A 24,415-nucleotide genomic window follows, 5' to 3' on the forward strand; every position below is an offset into this window, starting at 1 on the left:
TTTTATTTATTTTATTTATTTATTTATTTATAGACCGCTATTCCGCAATGATCATAGCGGTGTACAGTAAAATTGCAAAACAATACAAAAAATTGATGCCAAATTGGGAAAGAACTATCCAAGGCACTAAACATATTTCAGAATAATAATTAATAATTAATTTGTTTTATTTATATACCGCTATTCCAAAGATCATAGTGGTGAACAGCAAGTAAGCTAATTTGCCCCCAACAGTCTGGGTACTCATTTTAGCGACCTCGGAAGGATGCAAGCCTGAGTCGAGCTTGGGCCCTTTTGCTGGTCTTGAACTCGCAACCTTGTGGTTTTAAGTGAATGGCTGCAGTACAGGCATTTAACCACTGCGCCACCAGGGCCCTTTTACATTTTTCCTCCCCTAACAGACCCAGTCTTTACAAAAACACTGTACTGGAATGTTCACTCATCAATAAGTGAGTAAAATTATGTCAAAGCAAAAACAGTAACACAATTATACAGAATTTACTGAGGCGTTCTCCCTGAGGGTTCAACACTCTGGATGAGGGTTCAGCACTACTTTACAGTTTGGATTAAAACCTGGAGCAGATTTACTACTCCCAACAATGTTTCAGGCACCAGCCCCGACTGTTCTCTGCAGTGTGAGAAAATCAGTCCCGAAGGAGTCTACCAGTAAGAAAAGTAGAATCAACTGCTCTCACCAAACTGTCATTCTATTTCTTTTTCCAACCACCATCAAGCACATCTGTCCAACATTGGGCCCAGGAAGCAGAGTCCATAGTCAGCTATGCCACAAGTCCAAGGCTTCCCCTCTTCCTGAGCGTGGGGATTCATTATACTCACTTTATCAGCGGTGAGGTTTACGGCTGAATCCATGAGAGAGATTCGTGTGAAACATGAGCCGTGAGTGAAGCATTGCATCTTTTCATTAATAAGCCCTCTTCTGGGATCCGGCATTAGTGAGATTCAGCGGATCATAGAGCACAGGGGTATCATTTTTACATGATTACTCTAAATTCTTAAACCGGAGGCTTAAGCGAGAGGCTTCTTACAAAGGCAGCCGTGGGAATTGCTTAAGTGATTGCCACTGTGCAAGGCAATAGGATGAACTGTGCCAGGTACATACAGGCATGGGGGCACTGGCAGGCAGTTTTAGGGCCCACCAGGGAAACAAAGGGCAAAACAAAAGATGTAAGGAATGTAAAATCTTGACCCAAAAAATAACCCATCTCTCTTGTTTTTGTCTTGCAGATTGAGTGAAGGAAATAAGTGAACACACTCTTAGGGAGCTCTGACTTAAATAACTTCTTAGTTCCCTTTCAGCCCCTGTAGTCTCTCCAAGCACATTCCTTTGCTATATTTTGTCTTACTTCCTTTTCCTCCCCCAAAGCAGGCTGTGGTGAGAAGCTGGGAACCCTATGGCTCTTGTTTGCTTGCTTCATTTGTGCACTTGTACCTTATGCAGTTGAGGTCAGCCAAAGGAAGACTTGGGTCACATATTCCCAAATAAATACTGTCTGACTTCCTTGCCCAGTCCATCAGAAAGGAGGCAAAAGAGAGATGTACCGTAGACATCCCAGCTGACATATGGTATGGAAACCTATGTTTTTTGGTCATTCAAGAGGCTAGAATTCTTTACCAAATATGTGACAACCAACTCACCTGTCCCCAAATACAACCATGTTCCAATGTAAGATTCCAGCCACAGAATGTAAGATTCAAGCCAAGATCTTGCCTTGGGAGATGTATTGAAAAGCTCTGAACAGGTGAAACTATGGCATGTCTCCCCATCATCCCTTCCACAAATCCACCTTTTAGCTGCTGCTGCCCTCTCCCGGCAACACAGTCAGTTACTGACTGGTGGGCTGTGGGTGGGCAGTGGAGAAGCTTCAGGTATGTGGCTGTAGATGGACACCCAGCAACAATGCCAATTTATTATTAAAATAGTTATATCCTGCCCTATATAAACTATCTCAGGCCTCCTTCAAAACCCTCTGGGGTACTGTGGAAGTCTAAGAGTGGATCTACACTGGCCAGAATACTCTGAGCTACTTGCAGAGTATTCTGGCCCCAAAGGTGCCCTGAATCCCCCTTGTTTATTTACAGTATTTAGGTATTTATATCCTTGTCGCCTGTACCTTCTGGAGTGACATGGGTTGTTCTTCCTGAGGTTGAAAATGAGGCACTCAGCATCACTGGAGTGGAACAGATGGGCCAAGTAAAGAGGCTTCCAACAGCTTTGAAGGTAGGTAGTTTAGATGACTCATGCCTCCAAAGCGGGCAGAAACTGGACTGAAGCCACACTCCAGGGCTAAAAACTGGAGCAAACAGAACCTGGGATATGAAGTCAAAGGCTTTAATGGCCAGCATTCATAGTTTTTTGTGAGTTTTTCGGGCTATGTGGCCATGTTCTAGAAGAGTTTATACTACACATTTCACCAGCATCTGTGGCTGGCATCTTCAGAGAATGCTGGCATGGACATGAGTGGGGATAGTTCAGCTTAGAGCAGAAGATGTGCATCTTCACATCTGCATATCAAAGCTCTGGCTTAAGTGCAGGGCTGTTGCAAAACAAAGCCATGAAAGTGTGCCAACTCCAAAGGAAGTAATTGCAATATACACAAATCAGACAGTCCAACAGGGGGGCATGAGTGAGGGGGGGAAAGGGGGGGGGGGGGGGGGTGTCTCCATGATTGGGTTTTGCCAATTTTTCACTTGCACACCAATGCACCAATGTTTTGTACAGGTGGAGTGGTACACGTGAGACTGTGTGGCCAATCAAAGGAGTGGCTATCCCATGGGATAGCATCTAGGTGGGCAGTGGGAGGTACCTGGGGGTCACCAGTGGTGCGTTTGTGCAATGGTGCAAATGCATGGTGGGGAAGCAATTTTAAAAAATACCCAATGGAGTGGCTTGACTCCACGCCATGCACTTTGGGAGTAGGCTGTGTGGGCAGCAGGGTTTCAACCTGCTTTGGGAAAAAGCTGGATCAAGCCACTTTTCCCTACCCATCTGGTCTGGCCCATTGACATGACTGGGGGCCTCGTTGTTACCTCTGAAGGAGTGTCCCACACCAGTGGTGTTGGGCAGCACAGTGTCACTCCAGAGTGCTCTACATTTTCCTAGAAAACCCAGCACAAAAGGTAAATTATTTTAAACAGGTTTAAGGGAGTGATGGGCCAGATTTAGTGCAGAACTTGCCTACCCATGTGAAGATAGTCCACATCTAAATCAGGGCTTGGGTCCTGTGTTAGCTGGACAAGCCAACATGATGATGAAGGGAAACTGGCTTTAATGACCTGTGTAGGTATGCCCTAAAAGTATTATATCATTACTGCGCAGCCAGGTACAGGAACATAACTGGATACTTCTATGATATCCCAACCCCTATTCCACTGGGCAGTAAATGGCCATGCATGGTGCTGCAGTAGCAGCTAAAGGTTAAGCTGCAGGGGAGAAGCTTTATCACTGCATGAGTGGTAGAGAATACAGACCACAACAACAACAAAGAAAATTACACAGACGTATGTTGGGTTTACATCTCTGTAAGTCACTAACAGAACATCAGCCACTGAGCTGGAAGGGATGCCAAACACCATCTACTCTAACTCCTTGCTAGCGGAGGCCTAAAGCAGCTCTTCTTGATTTTTGTCCTCCTTAAAGCACTCTTCCAAGTAAGAAGTAACAAATAACAACAAATTAGTTTTACTTGTTTTTGTCACCACTAGGAGCAGGTTCTTTGTAAAGCGAATAGCTCTTAATTGCCCATTTGAGACAATGTCATCTCAAATACTGTGCATAAAAGCAGCCCAGAAATACAGATCAGCATGCGTTGTATGCATAAAGTTCCTTTTGGGCAGTAGTTGGACACTCCTTTTGATGTAGAACATCCACATTCAGTTCAGTCTTACAGATGCATGCCTGCAATGCCATTGAGTATAGAAATACAGGCTGAGCTTAGATGTCCTATAAACAATGTGCATGGGCACACATTTTTTACCAATGTGCATGCAAATGTAGTTGTGTGTACAGTTGCACATTCACTGTCTTTTTCAGTTGCATAACAAAGACATTTGACAGAAGGGTTCCATAATGCAAAAGGGTTAATACAAAAGGGTATCATACCACCAAACAATTTCACTCTGCATGTGGAGATTTTTCTTATGCAACACTGATGTAGGATTTCAGCCTTGGTTCTTGGGAAAATACTTCTCCTCCTTGGGTTACTGTAAGGTTTTCAGCTGAAGAGCCACCATGCTGTAGTGGTTTGAGCATTGGACTATGACTCTGGAAATCAGTGTTTGATTTCTTGCTTGGTCATGGAAACTTAGTAGGTGACTCTTGGCACCAGAAAACTCCATGGTGGGCTTGCCACAAGAAATGACTTGAAGGCATACAACAACAACAAGAACAACAATAGACCGCAATGTTGCTTGAAGATGATGTTGTCATTGCCACTCATCAAAACATACTGGTGTGTTAATCCCTTTGAGTCCTGGCTTACTTTAACTGTGGCTTACTCTAACTCCAACTGTGATTTCGTAAGGGGGGGGGGGGAAACAGAACAGAAAATATACATAGCTGGCCAAAGAGCTTTAGAAAGAAAGTGCATCTGTGTCATATCACCTCTGCGTTATTCTGAGACTCACAACATAAACATCAAGAGTATGTTTTTGTTTTTGTAAGGTTGTGTTGTTGGTTTTGGAGGTTTGGTGGATGGATCATTGGCCTAAGTTATTAATATTAAATAAAGCAATCTTTACTATGTACAGAATTCAAAGAGAGGGGGGAAAAGAATCTGTCACTTGAAAATAGTGGTAGCAGTAAATCTATGTGGTAGTTCATTGCATCGATTTCCAAGACAAACACCAAATACACCAGCATGCTGTGATAGTAATGAAGCAGACTGCAATCTGAAGCACATCTACCTGGGACTAAGTCCCACTGAACTGAATGGGACTCACTAATTAGGCTTTGATATAACATCTTTCAATAAAACTTTGAGAATTACATCAACAAGTTGGTAGCCTATATATAGGAGTATAGGAATAGAACAATATAGGACCAAATCAGAAAATTAAATAGCAACATGTAGTTCAGAGGTTATGACTACTAATTTAAATAATAATTGTTCTTTAAAAAGTGCTCATTTAAAGAAATATTATTATGAGTGAATTTATGTTAACTGAAGGATTTATTTCTGACTGACAATCCTTGCACTATAAAATAAAGTGACCTAGAAGAAACAACTGACATTGGATACTGGTCTAACAATGCACAATTGCCAATAAACTGTTAAAAGGACTATACAGACAGGTGGCCCCTGGTCATGGTGTGGCACCGACGTGCTCCCTAAAAAGAAGTGACTCTTCTTTTCAGGGGCATTATTATGGTGCTCGTGCACCATGATGATGCCCCTTCCAGCGAGCGCCTTTTGGGCACTCTGATATGCGTGCATCATCATGCCACTTCCTCAATGTTTCAGTAGCGATTTACCAGCGCCTACCCCAGGGGTAAGTGGTGGTCTGATAATCTTCTAGGACATAGAAGAATGGATTTAATCTACAGGAAAAGAGATTCTACCTAAACATAAGGAAGAACCTCCTGATAGTGAGAACTGTTTGACAATGGAATACATTGTCTCACAGTGTGGTGGAGTCTCCTTCTTTAGAAGTTTTCAAACAGAGGCTAGATGGCCATCTGTCAGGGGTGCTTTGATACTGTGTTCCTGCATGGACTGGGTGGCCCTTGAGGTCTCTTCCAACTCTAGGATTTTATGATTCTTAGAGGAGGAGGAAGAAAGGAGGAGGTACAGTGAAGAAGTGTGATCTTGCTAGAGAAGTAATTTGTTTCTCTCCAACCAATGATGGCTTGCACTTTATGCAAATTGGTACCTAGGGACAACAAGTCCCATTTAATACATATGCATAGCTCATGAAAAAAAAAGTGACACAAGAGGAAGAGAACATGAGAAAAGATAAAGCTACAAGTCAGCAAAAGAACATGTTCCCAGGAAATTTATTGTCCCAAATTGGACATTTGTAACAGACGCTGTGAACAAGTGTTAGGTTTGTTTGCGGCAGCCAGCATTTCACGCACCTCCTCTAGATGCTGCATAGATTATAGTCAAAGAATCTGAACTGTAATAAAAAAAAAATAACAAAAAGGGGGAGGGAGAAGAGAGAGAGAAGGATATCTGTGGGCTTTAGAGTCTTGCATTCCATATGGTCGGGGGAGTGTGGAGTTTATTGTGACAAGCATCTTGTGAAGCTCATTACACACCGTGGCGGCAGCCTTGGATAGGAAGTGGTGCTCGGAGCTATAGGGTACATACATGACAACCCACCGTCAGTAGATAGCAAGTGGAAATGAAAGATACTGAAGCAGAGCCTACAGCTACGGGGAACATGTTAGACAAAACATCTGCTGGTAGCAGAGCGCCACATTATCAGATCATTGTAGCCATGATTTTTTTATAAAGCCATTTTCGCTCTCCCCCCACCACCACCAAACCTTGCTCCCCCTACAAATATTGCAACTTTGAAATGACATTTGGTAACTAAGATCTCTTTGATAGATGCCTGTGGTGTGATGCCTAGATAAAGGCTGATCTGATTCAATTTTTGGGCAGGTGAGTAAGGGAACAACATCAAGCACGTAAGGACATCATCTTCCCAATTGTTTCAATGGCACACTGGTTACGTAAGCACCACATGGCAACATGCAGATGCCGCGTGACACGTACGTAACAACAGCGACACCCATGTATACAGGGCACCGTCATTATTATGGCACCGCCATGTACTAGGGTTGCATGGCGTGCGGTCGCTCCACCCCTGTGCAACCCTGGTATGTGGCCAGGCCGGTGCAAAGCGCTGTCTGGATCACACCACAGTTCACTTCTCTCTCTCTCTCTCTCTCTCTCTCTCTCAGACACAGACACAGACAGGGCTAAAGGAAAATGGGATTACATATATGTGACCAAACAGAAGATTCATCAGGGGAAGTTTTGGGAAGACAAGTGAAAATATGCTGATTGTTCCATATGTCCTTGGACTGGGAGTCACAGAATGTATGAATGCCTCTTGGCAATTAAAATGCCTTTTTGGTAGGTCACTTTGCCTTTCAGCATCCTTGGATGTTCAGGGCTGGCAAAGAAACTAATTCTTTTGCTCTTATAGCAATGATAGTGCTATGATCCCACTTTAACTGCCATGGCTGCATCCCGTGGAATCCTGAGATATGATGTTTAAAGAGGAGTATTTAGAATTCTTAGCCAGAGATGTCTCATGTTTCACTGTACTGCAAACCCTAGGATTCCATAGGACAGTTTCAGTAGAATTCTAACTGATATAACTTGTAGTGTGATAACTGTTAGTGTAGTCCAAGATGAGCAAAATTTCCCTGTAGAGTTCAATTTCTACACACTTGTATCACCTCAAAAGTAAGCGGCACTGAGTTCAGTGGATCTTATATCTAGATAAATAGATATAGGGTTCAAATTAGAGGGACTTACTCAATGGCAGTGCTTAATGGAATGTAATTGTAAGGAGATCAATTCTGAGAATAGGCCTATGCTGGAGAAAAATATAAAACACTAGTTCATTGCATTTTATCACCCTGTTTGTTCAGCTTGTAGACAGAAAATGTCATAGAAAGAGCAGGTTTAGACTTGGAAGAAGGAAGAGCGAAGACAGGGGGGAAGAAACATTAACAACCTATGATATGTAGATGACACCATACTACTAGTGGAAAACATCACAGACTTGGAAGAATTACTAAGGAAGGTCAAAGGAGAAAGTGAAAAGGCAAGCTTGTTGCTGAACATAAAGCAAACAAAAATAACAACAGTGGAAGATCTACATAAATTCAAACATGAAAAATGTATAAATTCAACCTCAACAATGAGGAAATCAAAACAAAGACTTCCAGTACCTTGAATCAAATGTTGATCAGAATTAAGACTACAACCAAGAAATAAAAATACTAGGAATGCAAAGAGCAGCTGTGAAAGAAATTGAACTCCCTGACTCACCGGGACAGTCCAGTTGCTGGGTCCGGGGACAAGGTGGCTCCCTCTTGTGCCGCCATGACCCTAGTGCAGGGGCCAGGGCTTCAGGCCCAATGTAGTAGCATGAAGCAGTGGTGGCACTGTGTGGCGCTTCTGGCTAGCCAAGGATTAACTCCCAGGTCCCCTGGGAGTGGAAGCACGAGAGCGCTGCACCATGGCTGGCGGCGCCACTTCCATGGACTACAACTCTCAGAAGCACCTGGGAGAGGAAGTGGCCCATGATTGGTGGCTTGCGGGGGCTGCAGCACGGGGATTGGCCAGGAGGCAGTCTGCCCATGCTTCCTCGCTGCTGATTGGCTGGCCGGCCTTTATCGGGCCATGCCGGCCAGCGCTTGGCACCATTTGTGTTCGCATAATTGGCTCCCATGGTGGCTGGGCCCTTTAAGCCCTCTGTCATCCCTAGGCCTGGCAGTGACAAGGCATTTCGGTTCATCAACCAACTTGGTTGGTGGATGACAGATCCAGACCTTATGCTTTTGGGCCAACCCTCTACAATCATTGACTTGCTGTATTTAATAAAGCTGTGTCCGTTTTTCTGCCAATTTGTTGTTTGGTGTGTTTGTCCACCCTCTCTTCCTTTCCACAGCAACTAGACAAGTTTGAAAAGAGTACAGATATACAACTGAGCACTAAAGTTAGAATAATTCAGTACAGATTTGAGAGCTGGACAGTGAAGAAAGTGGACAGAAAAAATCAACTCATTTGAAATGTGGTGCTGGAGAAGAGTGCTGAGAATACCGTGGACTGCAAAAAAGACAAAGAAATGGGTCCTTGAACAGAACAAGCCTATACTCTCGCTGAAAGACAAGAAGATCAAATTGAGGCTGTTGTACTTTGGTCACATCATGAGGTGATAAGAATCATTAGAAATGACAATGATGCTGGGAAAGGTGGAAGGCAGCAAAAAGAGGGGAAGACCACACACTAGATGGATAGACTCAATCAGAGATCACAGCCCAAATCTACAAGAGCTAAGCAGAGCAGTGGAGAACATGGAGTCTTGAAGATGTCTCATCCACAGGGTTGCCATGAGTCGGGATCACCTTGAGAGCAGTTAAGAATAACAACAGTCTATGGCAAAAATAGTTTCCATTCAACAGTGCTGTTCTACAATGTTCAGGCAATGATTTCAGGTGGGGGGGGGGGGATAATGTGTGACTGGTCTCAGAGATGGGACATGTTCATACCCTCCAAGATTTCACAGATGAAAACCAGGACACTTGTGGCCAAGCAACCTCAGAATATGGTCAAGGTGGCAAAAATAAGTAATGAAGAAGGACACACAAGTTAGGAGAGGCTGCAGCAGTTTGGTTCTGTCTGAGCCTACTGAGAATGGCAAGATTCTGTCCCTCCTTTTTTTTTGAGTAACCCCACTTCTGAGTAAATGTCCTATCCTATAGTTTCCTATAGTTTTTTGTTGTTTAAGCTAGTTAAACTATTTGTATGATAAGCTGCCCAGACAACCCATGAGATATGGGGGAATAAATATATTTTGATATCTTAAATAAACAAATAAACAAATCACAAAAAATGTTGATTGGTGGAGATATGAAATTGTTTGTGGCTGCATCTACACTGCAGAATTAGTGCAGTTTGACACCACTAACTGTCATGGCTCAGTGCTGTGCAATGCTGGGGTTTGTAGTTTTGTGAGATACTTAACCCACTCTGTCAGAGAGCTCTGATGCCACAAAAAACTACAAATCCCAGGATTCCATAGGATGGAGCCATGACAGTTAAAGCAGCATCAAGTTAAGGATCATCCCAGTTGAGGATCATTCCAGGCCTTGAGATTTCTGGACCAAAACCTGAGACCTAGGACCTTGTGATGATATTAAGTATTATGCAATAAGTACTAATCACAGTTGCTCACAGTTTGTAATTCAGATAAACAGACACACAGAGACAGACACGTACAAAGAGAAAATACATTTTTCATGTTTGGAAATTAAGACAGAAATTTTAACAAAACAGGTTGTTCCTAGAGCAAGATAAATTAAGGATATTATTCCTTCTCACTTATGTGGGGAGATGAGATAACACAGAGATGCACACAGAACATTTAATGTGGCCTACTTATGTGGTGTAGTGGTTTGAACATTGGACTCCAACTCTGCAGATCAGGATTCAAATCCCTGTCAGGCATGGAAACCCACTGGTGACCCTAAGGTGAATATGTCATGGGTTTTTCTTGGAAAGAGTTGTTCAGAGGGGGTTCAATTTTGCTTTCCTCTTAGGCTGGGAACTTTATTGCACCCGTTTTTTTGCCCGTTATGGGTACGGAAAGAGGACGCTCGTGTGCGAGCACGACTGGCCAAAAATGGATTTTATCACACGCCAAAGTGCCTCCAAAAGGCCCCGTTCTGTCCCCCGCTGCCAAGCTGTCCCCATTCAGTGCTGATATGCACCATTTTGCTCAGCCAGAAGACTTCCGACCAGAACATTTCACGCGCCTGAGCACTGAATGGGAACAGCTTGGCGCTGGGGGATGGAACGGGGCCTTTTGGAGGAAAATTTGGCATGCGATAAAATCTGTTTTTGGCTGGTCACACACGCACGCAAGCTTCCTCTTTCCGTACTCGTAACAGGCAAAAAAACGGGTGCAATAAAGTTCCCAGCCTAAGAGAAAAGCAAAATCGAAGCCCCTCTGAACAAATCTTTCCAAGAAAAACCCATGACATATTCACCTTAGGGTTACCATAAGTTGAATATAACTTGAAGGCACACAACAGCAACAGCGACAACAAAGTGACTTCTAGTCAGAAAGTGGATGCAGAGCAGAATACAGGTTGAGCCCTGGCACTGCAGCAACTAGGAGGAAAGAGGAAGCTAACTAAATAAATTCAGGTCTTTTAAGTTGCAACAGCCAATTAATGAAGGCTTGCCAACTGTAGCATGTTGTTGCTCTATTGAGTGGAGATTTGCACACAGCCTTTTCTTCTTGACCAGAGCTGAGATCTCCAGTACTGAAGGATTTGCATCCTTGTCTGCCACCTGGGGATGACCCCTAAAATTGGAGACTCAGGACTAAGCCCGGAGATCTGGCAACCCTAGCAACCTGGCTCGGTGCCTAATAATGTACTGGAACCCACAGAGCTGTTCCATATATTTTTCAAGGGCTTCCATATATTTTTCAAAGGTTTACACTATTTTCAAGCCTAGACTTAAGTGTGAAATGCATTTGGGGCGACCTCAAGATTAACCCAGACTTTTCAGAACTGAACCCAATGTTCCTCTCTTTCTAACCAGTCCAAAGTTTGTCTCTCTTACAGACGCAGACAATTAAAATTACCCTAGAGTGCTCCCCCTCCAAATATTAAACTAACTGCTTTTTTAAAAAACAAAGAATAAAAACAGAAATGTCAGGACAGCTTTAGGTAGTAGCTGATATTATGAACGTAGACAGAAATCTATTCTTTCCCCCTCTTTATTATCATCTTAAAAAAAACTTAGCACATGGATGAACCTGTCCACCTTCAAGTTTGATAGATGAAGACACAAAAACAAAAGACTGCATTTTGGCTAATAAGCCAACTTGAAGAGACATTGAAAGGTTGGAATTATGTATGGCACAAGACAATTATGTAAGCTAAATGATTCTTTAATAATGAGATCCATCAAAAGACAGCAATAGAGGGACAGATGAATAGAAAGCTTTATGGCTTTCTTTGTGTATGTGTGTAAGTGTGTGTGCATGCACGTGTCCATACATCCATGCTGGAATTTTGAGATTTTTGCATGTCAAGTGCCTGATGTTAAACATATAAGCAATTTAAGCAGAGAAGCAAGTGTCTGATTCTAATAGCTCAGCCTATTGAAAAGAAAGAATGTGAATCTAAACGTATAACATATGAAAAATAATGGCTGAGATCTACATCACCTTAATGTATTGTAAATTTCCACTAGTGGAGTTATGTTAAGCAACTTCCATACTGAATACCAGTGTAGTGCAACATGTGGCTCAATGATACTGGCAAAGTATTGTGAAATTGCAATGTGTAGAGGCAATACATAGAAACATTATGCACTCACGTGTTACTCTTTCTGCTTTATTGTACTACTTCAGGTGAAATGATCCTGCATTCACTACTCTGCTCATGCCTCTATCAGCAGGCAATGACTATTTTGCTTTTGTTAGCTGCCTTCAAGTCAATCTCAGCTCCTGGCAACCCTGTGAATGAGACATCTCCAAGCCCTCCATCCTCCTCTGATCTGCTCAGGTCTTGCAGACTCAGGCCCAAGACCTTCTTAATAGAGTCCATTCATTTAGCATACAGTCTTCCTCTCTTTCTACTGCCTCCTATCGTTCCTAGCATTATTGTTTTTTTCTAATGAGTAAGTGCCTTCTCAATATGTGTCCAAAGTATGGCAACCTCATCTTGGCTGCCAGGGAGATTTTAGGCTTGATCAGTTCAACATTCTTTGCTTCTTTGGCTGTCTATGGTATCCTCAGCACTCTTCTCCAGCACCAAATCTCAAATGAATTGATCTTCTTTCTGTCTGCTTTCTTTAATTTCTAGCTCTCACATCCATACATGGTGATGGGGAATACGACTCGGACTATTCTAACTTTAGTGCTCAGCTGCATATCTTTACTCTTTAGGATCTTGTCTAGTTCATTCATGGCTGCCCATCCCATTCCTAGTCTACTACTGATTTCTTGACTTCAGTGTCTATTCTGGTGAATGTTTGATCCAAGGAACAAGAACTTTTTAAGTATTTGGATTTCTTCATTGTCCAGGTCCTCTGTGGTCATCATTTTTAATAATAATAATAATAATAATAATAATAATAATAATAATAATAATATACTTATATCCTGCTCTTCAGCCAAAAGGCTATCAGAGCTGCTTACAAATTGTTAATTAGACATTTCCCTGCTCTCAGGCTTACAATCTAAAGAGACAAGACACAAAAGGAGAAGGGAATGGCAGTGGGGAAGGGGAAAAGTCCAGCAGATCTTCACTCCCTCTGATGTCTGGACCAAGGCAGATGGACTAGAGGGAGGGCCCTTCTTCTTACTCTGATTTGGCCTGATGGAGCTGGCCTGCCCTTCTCTCCCTCTGGATGGTGGAAGGAGGCAAGGCCTTCTTCTTCCAGGCAAGGCCTGATGGAGCTTGCTTGCCTATCTCTCCCTCTTGGTGGTGGAAGGAGGGTGGGCCTTCTTCTTCCAGGCAAGGCCTGATGGAGCTGGCTTGCCTATCTCTCTCTTTTGATGGTGAAAGGAGGGAGGGCCTACTGAAATTGTCACAAACACAGAAGAGTCAAGAGTCAAATTTTTGTTTTCTTTATGTTCAGCAGCAAGTCTGCCTTTGCAATTTCTTCCTTGGCCTTTCTTAATAATTATTCCAAGTCTGCTAGTAACCTATACTCAACATCTCTGTCTGTCTGTCTGTCTGTCCCTCTCATCTATCATATCTAACTCTTCTATCATCTCTCTCTGTCTGTCATCTTACCACTAACTCACCTATATCCTGTCTGTTTGTCTCTATCTATCTATCTATCTATCTATCTATCTATCTATCTATCTATCTATGCTTATCCCCTTAACAAATAAGCCGGCTTACCTCTTCCATCTTGAATTCAGGATCTGGGATGCCCCAGATGTTATCATACCTAAATCACTGCCTATCTAGGCAGGATGCTGCCTCCTGGAAGCCTCACTCAGCTAGCACAGGGAACTTCTGACTTCAAAAATTGGCTTTGACCCAGGATTCATCTGGGCGGCAGCATCCCACCTAGATAGGTGGTGATTTAGGTATGATAACATCTGGGGTCATCCCAGAATCCTGAATTCAAGCAGGAAGAGGTAAGCATACGCTTTTGTAGACTTGGTCTACTTCCTCAGTTGCACGGAGTGAAGCCCTTGCAAACTGATAATCCAGACTAATATGTTGGTGTCTCTGCCGCCCAGATGTGGCATTCATATTTCCTTGGTCATTTTTCTTGCCCCCTTTCAATGAATGCCTAAACTCTATTTCTAAACACTTCACTGAAGTTTTAAGATACTGCAATGCTAGAAATATGGCAGCTCAAGAAAGGTTTCCTTTGAGGGAACAGAATTCTTAGTGGGGGGGGGGGCAATGCCCACATTTCATTCTCCCACCATAGCTAGACCCCTGAATGTAAGCCATCAAGAAGGACAACATGGACCCCACCATTCTGTACAGTTATCTATTCCCTCCCAGGGCCACGTACAGTTTTGTATTTCCCATTGCTCTCACCAAACAAATGTTATTTAAAAATAAATAAATTAAATAGCAATAGCAATAGCATTAACATTTCTATACTGCTTATTAGTGAACTCAGCACTCTCTAAGTGGTTTATTATCTGTAAACCAATTGTTCCCAACAAGATGGGTACTCATTTTACTGACCTGGAAAAGGATGGAAGGCTGAGTCAACTTTGAACTCACAACCTTGTAGCTGCAGGACTGGCATTTAACCACTGTGCCAGCAGGGCTCCTTAAATTAAAGGCTTTCATGTTTGCATTTCCCCATTCCCATACCTGTTTCTCTCCCCTTATGAATGTTCTCCTTTCCAAGTGAGTATATTATAAACAGATTTAATAACTTCACTAATTCTGTTAATCTGATTTTATGAGAGTCAGAGGCTGTGACAACAAATCAGCATGTGTCCCATGAAAAGAAATAATATGAGCACTAAGAAACTAAACAAGCACATCTAGATCAACCCATTTTGTCTCTGTGCTCCTTTTATTTGTTATGGCATGGGTGCAGACCAGAGCTGGCATGCAGAGGTGAAGTGGATTCAAAATGGATTTATAGACTTGGCAATCCAAGGACGATGCAAGTCTCTGCCAGAGAAAGCACACAGAGGACTGATATATCCCACTTGTTACTGGTGATTTGATTTGGATACATAAAATCCAACAGAGGTTGGACACAGGCTTTGTTCTGTTAAACAAGCTTATTCCAGGAAATCCTTTGCAAACAGTGGTCTTTTTGGATGCAGAGGAGGCTGTTGGGAAAAGGCTGTGGAAAACAGTTGGAAAAGTTCCATAGAGTACAAATCACTTTAGAAGGCTTATCTGTTAGAGCTGGGCTGAAATTTGTCAACTAATTTTCTCAAAAAATGTAGGCCTGTGACTCACCACCATCACTTTTCTTCCTCTTGTATGATTTTTTAAAAACATATTTCACTTGATGAAGAAGCCAGTGATGCTTTAAAAACTTGCATTATGTGTTCTGTGCATGTTCACTGGCCAATAAAGATAGCATGCCTTTGCGGATTTTGGATTTTCTTTACATTACTTGAATGTTCTACTATGGTAGAGAGTTCCAGTTTATTCTTATTTTTAGGGTTGCCAATTCAGATTTGTCCCAGGCCCTTATGTTTCCTGACCAAATCCTGAGATCTAGGGATGACCCCTGGTGATGTTTTTAGCACTTGTACAGTAAGTACCATCCACAGTTGCTCACAGCTTGTCATTCAAATGCACACTTACACACAACCTATGTTCCTCTTTGGAAAAAGCCAAAAAGGCAGTTCTCAGATTAGTGTGTGAAATGAGGGGGTTATTCCTTCTCACTTAATAAGAGAAATGGAATTAGGAATATTTAATGTGGCCTACTTAATTCTAGCCAGAATGTGGCTGTAGAGCAGAGCAGAAGGTGAATCCTGGCACCACAAGGATTTTGGGGGAAGAAGCTAATTAAGTAAATACATAGACTCTGGAGGCTTTATATATAACCCTTTCCTCTTGCCCTGAGCTAGCCCACCAAAACTGGAAAATATGTACCCTGTCTGCCACCCCAAGATGACCTACAAAGGCTGGCAACTGAGGCTGGGACTTGACATCTGGCAACAATACTTATTTTAAGGCCCGTTGAGATTTCCTTTTGACTGCTTCTTCTTTTTTTAGATCTTATATGTTCTTGGAGGTGAAGGGTACCATTCCTCTCCCGCAGTGACCCACTTTTTATTTGTGAGGTAATTTAAGTTTCCTAGGGCTTCAGCCTTTGGATAGGAAACAAAAAATACAGTTGTCCCTCCATATTCTCAAGGGTTAGGGGAACAAGACCCCTGTGAATATGGAAAAACCGCAAATAACAAAAACATTGTTTTTACCTGAGAGGACACCTCTCTAGGAATCTCTAGGTCCTCCAGTGCAACTCTGTGGTCAACGTCCAACATACACTGACCATAGAATGGCACTGGAGTAGCTACAAATGGTCTTTCAGTGCAACTTTTAATTAAAGTTGACCACAGAGTTGCACTGGAGGACCTAGACAGTCCTAGAGAGAACATATTAATGAAATCCGTGAATAATCAAAGCCGCAAATATCAAAGCCGCAAATATGGAGGGATGACTGTATTTAAATATCAAAAATATCAAAGCCAAGCCTGTTAGGGTGTAACTTTAAATCAGAAGAGTAGCAGAAAATGTGTTCTTGTCTAACTATACTTTCCCAAGAACTGGGACTGACTCAGCAATAACACAAGTTCAAAGAAAAGTTTACTGATTACTTTAATCTTTGTCTACATAGAAGCTATATCCTAATCTAGCTAGTTAATCGTTCAGGTTAAGAAGAAATATTGATCTCACCATCTTTGCAAATAAAGTTATTTGTGAAGAAAGATGGAGGACCCAACATGGCAGGAGAAAATCTTTTAAGAGTGTAAGTCTGAAAAGGGGGAATGACCTAAGTAACATGGGCACAGTCCAGACCGGTGCTTTGCACTGGCTTGGCCATGTACTAGGGTTGCACGGGGGCGGAATGACTGCATGCCCTGCAACCCTAGTATGTGGCGGTAGTGTAATAATGGCAGTGCCCTGTATACATGGGTGCTGCCATTGTTACGTAAGCGCCTCGTGGCATCCACACATTGCCATGCAGCGCTTACATAATGACTGCACCAGTGGCACACTTCTTACACCACCCCTACGGCTTTAAAAAAAACCCACTTTTCACAGGTTCTTTTTCCACCGGAGGGCGGCTGCGGCTTCCCTCCAAAAGAAAAACAAATGTCGGCAGGCTGCTGTTTTTCGGTGATCTGTATTGAGCCATGGTTAGTTTGAATGGGAGGGGGGGTCCATGCAGGAATATAAAGGAGGAGGAAAGAGAATGCAATTGTTTTCTAACATTATTATACATCTCTCCAGTGCACGAAGACTTGCTGACTGCCCAGTGCTTCCCAATCTGAAATAATCTTGCAGAGTCATGTCATGATGACTTCTTTTGGCTCTTTCATTGAACTTAACTTCCAGAAGCCTAAGGCAGCTTGGCCAAGGTTCAGAAGTTCTGAGAGGACTGGAAGACTAAAGTTTGAGAACCACTAAAGTAGAAGGTGAAATAAGCTTGGGTTCTGCTGCACCAAAGGATAAGACTTGGTTCAGGATGTTCATATTGCAGGAAAGGAACGACTTAGGGAGCTGGGGATGTTTAGCCTGGAAAAGAGAAGGCTAAGAGGTGATATGATAGCCCTGTTTAAATATTTGAAGGGATGTCATATTGAGGAGGGAGCAAGCCGCTTTGATTGTCCTGTCACAGAAAAGTGGGATATAAATAAAAGTTTTATTTATTATTTATTATTTAAGTTTGTTTTCTGCTGCTCCAGAAAACAGGACCTGGAGCAATGGATGCAAGCTACAGAAAAAGAGATTCCTCCTCAACATTAGGAGGAAGTTTCTGACAGTAAGGGTTGTTCGACAGTAGAACAAACTCCTTCAGAGTCTAGTGGAATCTCCTTCCTTGGAGGTCTTTAAGCAGAGACTTGATGGGCAATCTGTCGAGGATGTTTTGACTGTGTGTTCCTGCATGGCAGGGCATTGGACTGGATGGCCCTTGTGGTCTCTTCCAACTCTATTATTCTATGATTCTATGATTCCATGACCAATGTCATATTGATAAGAGCTGTTTCACAACAGAACACATACCCTCAGAGGATGGTGGACTTTCCTTCACTGGCGGTTTTTAGAAAGAGATTAGATGCCCATCTCTGAGAGATAATTCAGCTGTAGACTCCACCACTGGCAGTGGTAGACTAAGGGTGCACCTATACTGTGGAAAGAATGCAGTTTGACAACTCTTTCAGTGCTACAGCTCCATCCTACAGAATCCTGGTCTTTAGCCTTCTCTGCCAAAGAGTGATGATGCCTCACAAAACTACAAATCCCGGGATTCTGTAGGATGGAACCTTGGCAATTAAAGTGGCATCAAACTGCATTATTTCTTCAGCACCCTAGATGGCCTTTGGAATCACTTCCAACTGGAGTCCTGGAATCCCAACTACAGTATAATCTGTGGGATTTACTTATGTGGTGACTAACCAGTTGACAATGGATTAAAAAGACCTATGATTTGAAAACATGGGAAGCTCCCATTTTGAAAAGCGGCTGGCTGAGTGTGGCTGGGAGCCTGGATGTAGCTGGGATGCAGTCGCCTGGCAATATTGGTGGCATTTTTCATGCAATAATTCACGACTGCATCCTCTAAGTGATTGTATCCCAGGAAGAGTAAGTTGCTTTATTTTTGCATGCGATAAACTGCTATGATGGAGCCCGTCTGGTGTAGTGGCTTTAGCATTGGACTCTGAAGGTGAGGGTTGGAATGCCTGCTCTGCCATATAAACCCACTTGGTGACCTTGGACAAGTCACCCTCTCTCAGCCTTAGAGGAGGGCAATGGCAAACTCTCTCTGCAGAACCTTGCCAAAGAAAGAAAGAAAGAAAGAAAGAAATTGAAAAAGTAAAAAAAAAAAGATAGATTTTCCTTGGGGTTGCTGTAAGTCAGAAACAACTTAAAGGCACCCAACAACAACAAGAACAATTTTACTTAGAACTAACAGGATTCAGACATATATTTTTATAAAGCTATAATGAGTGGGTAGGAAATGAAGTACTGGGACTAAATCTCAAGTGTGGAAGCTTGCCCAAGTTACAGCTCTTCCCTCACCCTGGCTGACTCCAAGTTCCCAGGTTGTATTCTTGACATATTAATAAGTTAAATCTTGTTGGGTGCTTTTCATAGAGATGCCATAATTTGCATGCAGTGTCCTGCTCATTACATTCTCTCCCTCTTTCTCTTTAAGAACATGTTTCTTGGATGATAGCCAAAGAGTCTGAGTCCCTCGTTAGTTCAACAATGACTTTTTCATGACAATAGATGTGAGTCTCAGCAAGCAGTGGACAAAGGCTGAATACACAAAATAATAACCACAACAAACTAGATTTTTTTCCTCATCCTCTGAGGAGGACTACTACCAGAGGAAAAGGTCTCCCTTAAGTAGGCATCAGAAGAAAAAGTACTGTTCTATCTATTTTATTTTATTTTATTTTTTTGGGGGGGAGCATTTCTGGTCCCAGTTTTCACACTAGGAATGGAAGGGGACTCCTTCTATTCTTCATTCTTAGGGTTGCCAGCAGAGTACAATGTCAAGCCATACAACCTGAAAGCCAAAACTTGACACTTGAGGATGGGCCCCCATGATATCATGATAGATTGTTCCTGGTAACGTCGTGAGACATGAGGCATTAAACATCAACCACAGCTACTCAGATATTATTAATTTAATTATTTTTTTTAAAAAAAATATCAAGTCTTTAAATATCAAAAGTTGACCTTGCAGTCATGTGACTTTCATCTGTGGCTTTTCAAGAAGTAGAAAGCAAGAGTGGAATGGTGCCAGATAATGCTCAGGGTTTGGATGAGTTTGTGGGTGGAAATGCCATCTGCAGTCCATTAAGTCATATGCATTTTTATTTATCATCATCAAATCTCTTTGTTAGAAGTATTCAAGCAGAGGCTAAAGGCCACATGGTCAGGAAGTTGTATGCAGATCCTGTACTTTAGATGCTCCAAGGAATAGTGGGGTGGACAAGATGAAAGTAACTAGAAAATGTAACATTTCCATATTCTTCCCCCATCCTACTCTTGGAAGGTTTTTAAACAGAGGCTAAATGGACATTAGCCGGAAGTGCTTTGACTGTATTCCTGCATAGCAAGGCTTGGACTGTATGGTCACTGTGGTCTCTTCCAATTCTATAATTCTGTGATTCTAAAAATCTATGAGTAAGATCTTATATTGATCCTGAATAATGAAAATCACTACATGCAGAATTATGTATTGTCTGTACACAGCAACTCTTGTGTTGCATGGCAATGTTGTTCAATGGAACCATGACACCTAATGCACAGTCATCCTGCAGATACACATCTATATGCAATGTGCATCTACATGCACAGTGCCAACAAATAAGCACTTCTGGTTTTGCAAAGTTGAACTGAATGTGGATGTTCTGCGCCAGGAAACAAGAAAAAGTAAAATCCAACTTATTGGAACTTAACTATACACCAAACACCAGTAGGATACCTGCTGCTGATTTTATAGTTGAAGCATCTGATAATACAAAGAATCACAAGCAAGGAAAAGGCATCCCTGGCCCAAGGATATTACAAGAAGACACAGAAATGCATGTTGAATGCTCATGTAGGAGAGGGGAAACATGCTAAGCTCAAGTGTCTTTATGTCATTGGGCACCATGAATCTCCTCTGGGTTTTAGACCAAAGGACCTGTCCGTGGTCCTGAATCCTATTCCTCAAATAGGTTCAGCTCCTTTGTTGTTGTTAACTGTCCTTGAGTTGGCCCTGATTTATGGTGAATCCATGGATGAGACATCTCCAAGGACGCCTGTCCTCCACAGCTCTACATAAGTCCTCCTAATTCAGGCCCATGACCTTGGTATTTTCATTTCCTTTGAAAGCACCAGTTGTTGATGGCAAGCAAAGTTACAGCACAACAATTCTGCCTGTGATTCATTTGCAATTTTTTTTAACTTGGTCATTTTTAAGTCTTTTTTCAAAAATGGGATGAGGGATTAAAATGAAGAATCCATTAAGCAGAAACTGAAAACTTTTGGGTTAATAGAAAATGAAGTGGCTTTGTCTCTTTATGGTGTGGGCATCCCCCTCCCCCCCGTGCTTGATATGGCTGGTGCTGCCATTGCTTTAATTTCAGAAATGAGATTCCTCTTGACAAGTGACAAGATACTGCGCTTAAGAGAGGTAGTTTCCTCTCCAACCCTCCACCCACCCCTTTCCGCAGACATGTAATTAATGGAAGCCATTAAAGATACTTGATTCTGATTTTTATATATGATGACTAAGTAACCTATTATTGCTCATCCCGGTCAGAGATTAATGGGAATTTGTTAAAGGATAAAAGAATTATTAAACAAGTTGCAGAATATGTATGACCTGGAATACAGTATGCAATAGTGTGAATAATACGGAAATGGAGCTGTTTGTTTCCTTGACTAATGAACCAGTGTTAAATTCAGGAAAGAGATGTGTCAAACTGAAGGAGCCAGATGGGTAATTTCTTTCTCTCTGCCCCCCTCCATCAACTTCCATATATATATATATATATATATATGGAAAATATGTCAATAAACTCAGGATCCCATATGCTGTGATCCAGTGGAGGAATGGCATACTCCTGTGCAGTCTTTGTGAACAATTTTATAAGACATTTCATGTTGCAAGAGGTTTCTTTAAAATAAACCATAGCTGGGTTTTGGAGAGAAGTTGTTAGCATGCAAAGGAAGAAGCTGTTCCCAAGCAGAACCAGGAATATACATTTGTAGTAGAAAGTTTTCTTGGTCTCTCTTTTAGATGATCAAATCCCCTTATTCCCATTTCCCAGATAAATATGTGAATCAGAATACTGCTCTCCTTTTGTATATGCGTTTTGCTTGAATTTGCAATACAGTGTTTTGAACAACTGTGCAAAACTGCACAGATTAAAACAAGGATGAGAATTATGTGGTCAGTGTGAAGGGAGCGGGAAATGGTGTAAGTCTCTTGAATTTCCCTAGGCTTCCACAGTTCTCTTAACCTATAAGTTCAAAAACAACTGGATGCGAAAAATGCTGGCTGAGATCCTGGATAGGGAGCCAGAATGCAAAGTTTCACTCAAGTGGTACTATGTCCCATTGACTGTATTATCTCCTCCAGGAATCACTTGTCTCTTTTATCCACCCATTCCCAACACAGCAATTTAGTGGCCAATGAGAGAAGGTGTGGTGGAAGAATCACGGAATCATCGAGTTGGAAGAGACCCCAAGAGCCACCAGTCCAACCCCCTGCCATGCAGGAAGGCACAATCATAGCACTCCTGAAAGATGGCCTCTTTTTAGAAACCTCCAAAGAAGGAGACTCCACCACTCTCCGAGGGAGCATGTTTCACTGTTGAACAGCTCTTACTATCAGGACATTCTTCCTGATGTTGAGGTGCAATTTCTTTTCTTGTAGTTTGAATCCATTACTCTGGGTCCTATTCTCTGGAGCTGCATAAAACCAGCTTGCTCCATCCTCAATATGACATCCCATCAAATATTTAAATAGGGCTATTCTTTCATCTCTTAACCGTCTCTTCTGCAGTCTAAACATATCCAGCTCCCTAAGCCACTCCTCATAGCGCATGGTTTCCAGACCCTTCATTTTGGTCACCCTCCTCTAGACACACTCCACCTTCCCAACGTCCATCTTGATTTATGATGCCCAAAACTGGACACAATATTCCAGATGAGACCTCAGAATAGAGGTCTATTCAAAACAGAATAGAGTGATACTATTGCAATAGACACTATATTTCTATTGATGTAGCCTAGAATCACACTGACTTTCTTAGCTGCCACATCACATTGTTGATTCATGTTCAACTTCTTGTCTACTATAACTCCTAGATGCCTCTTACATGTACTGCTGTTAAGTCAGAACATTTTGACTGTACTTCTATAGCCAGATGTGCGGTGTTGATGCCAACATCCAGAGGTCCCAGAAGATGCCTTCAGCATTGCACAGCTGAATCAGAGGTGCTGGAGATCACATTTAAAACCCTAAACATTTTTGGAACTCAGTGCTTGAATGACCTTCTCATCCTTTATATTTCTGCATTAGAACTGAGGTCTATTGAAGGTTCCTCCTCATGACCCACTAGTGGTGACAATACATGGGAGAGGGCCTTATTTGCTGGACACCCAATTATGGAGTATTCCCCTCCCTTAGAGATCTGATTGAAGTCAATACCAATGTCAATCCAGCACCAAGCCAAGCATGGCCTTTTATTAAAAACTGTTGGAGCTTAATAGATTTTATCTAATTTTTGCACATGTGTAATGGATTCAAATTATTTTAAGCTCTTTTAACTGGCTTTAAATTGTCAGCAGAGGTCCTGCATTAGGAGATGGATGTGTTTTGTATAGCCATATTTCTTTAGCTATCTCTGCCCAAAAAGCCCACCTTGAAAGGCATGCACCCATTCCCACTCACAACCATTCTGGCTTGGTTTTATCTATACATTGACTTTCCATTCAACAAATGATTGAATCAGTCTACTGTCATGTGATTTCAATTGCACAGTTGTTCATGAATGAATACCGCACAACTGATTGTCAGTTTCATCAGTATTACACTTGATTCATGGGAATTACAGAAACAGCCACTGTACATTCCCCATTGCACAGTGGGAAATAAGTGGGCTTGTTGGAAGATATACACTCAGTTCCATAATGTTGTTATTCAGTAGATGAGTGGTGCAGCAGTATAATCATTATGTAACTATCTGAATGTAGATTCCTACTACATAAACACAATGTAGGATCTCAGCCAGGACAGTCTTTTCAATCCTCCTACCTCAGCTTTCTATCCATGAGCCCTAGTTTAGTGTGTTAGCTTGGTTTCCCACAATTATAAAATAGAAGACGGGAATGCAAAGTATATCCAGCTGTTTCATGATGTCACACAAGTCCCCCTGCCCCATGAAAGGAGAGCTATACTTAGCTTTGTGGACAGAAAGAAAGGTCAGTTCTACCACCTTGGCAGGCTTGGCTAGTGCAAATGCAAGAGCGGGCCTTTTCAGTGACTGCCCCTAGACTCTGAAACTTCTTCCCCAGGGAGACCAGAATGGCCCCCCCTCCCTGCTGCCCTTGCATTGGCAGGCAAAACTCTTTTTGTTCCAACATGCTATTAATACAGCAAGTTGTTCAGGGATGGGCTAGCAAGTGCTGTGCTGTTTTAAACTGAATTGTTTTTAAATAGCTTTCTAATCTTTTACATTTTATTCTATTTACTACACATCTGAAGTGTTTTAATACTGTGACTAATTTAATTCTAGTTTAATGTTCACTCTTAGTATGTTTTCCATGAATCCATGGAAAAGTGATTGTGGCTAAAAAGAAAGGTCACATTTAGCTTTGTTGTTCAGAAAACTGTTGTTCCATTCCATCTTAAGTCTTATAATTAAAGAGTGGCTTAATTTACTTGAGCTAAGGAGGTGAGCACTCCAGGTCACTAGTGAAGTCTTCCAAGAGCCCCGGATATCA

Source organism: Sceloporus undulatus, chromosome 1, assembly GCF_019175285.1.
Source record: "Sceloporus undulatus isolate JIND9_A2432 ecotype Alabama chromosome 1, SceUnd_v1.1, whole genome shotgun sequence".
NCBI classification, from domain to species: domain Eukaryota; kingdom Metazoa; phylum Chordata; class Lepidosauria; order Squamata; family Phrynosomatidae; genus Sceloporus; species Sceloporus undulatus.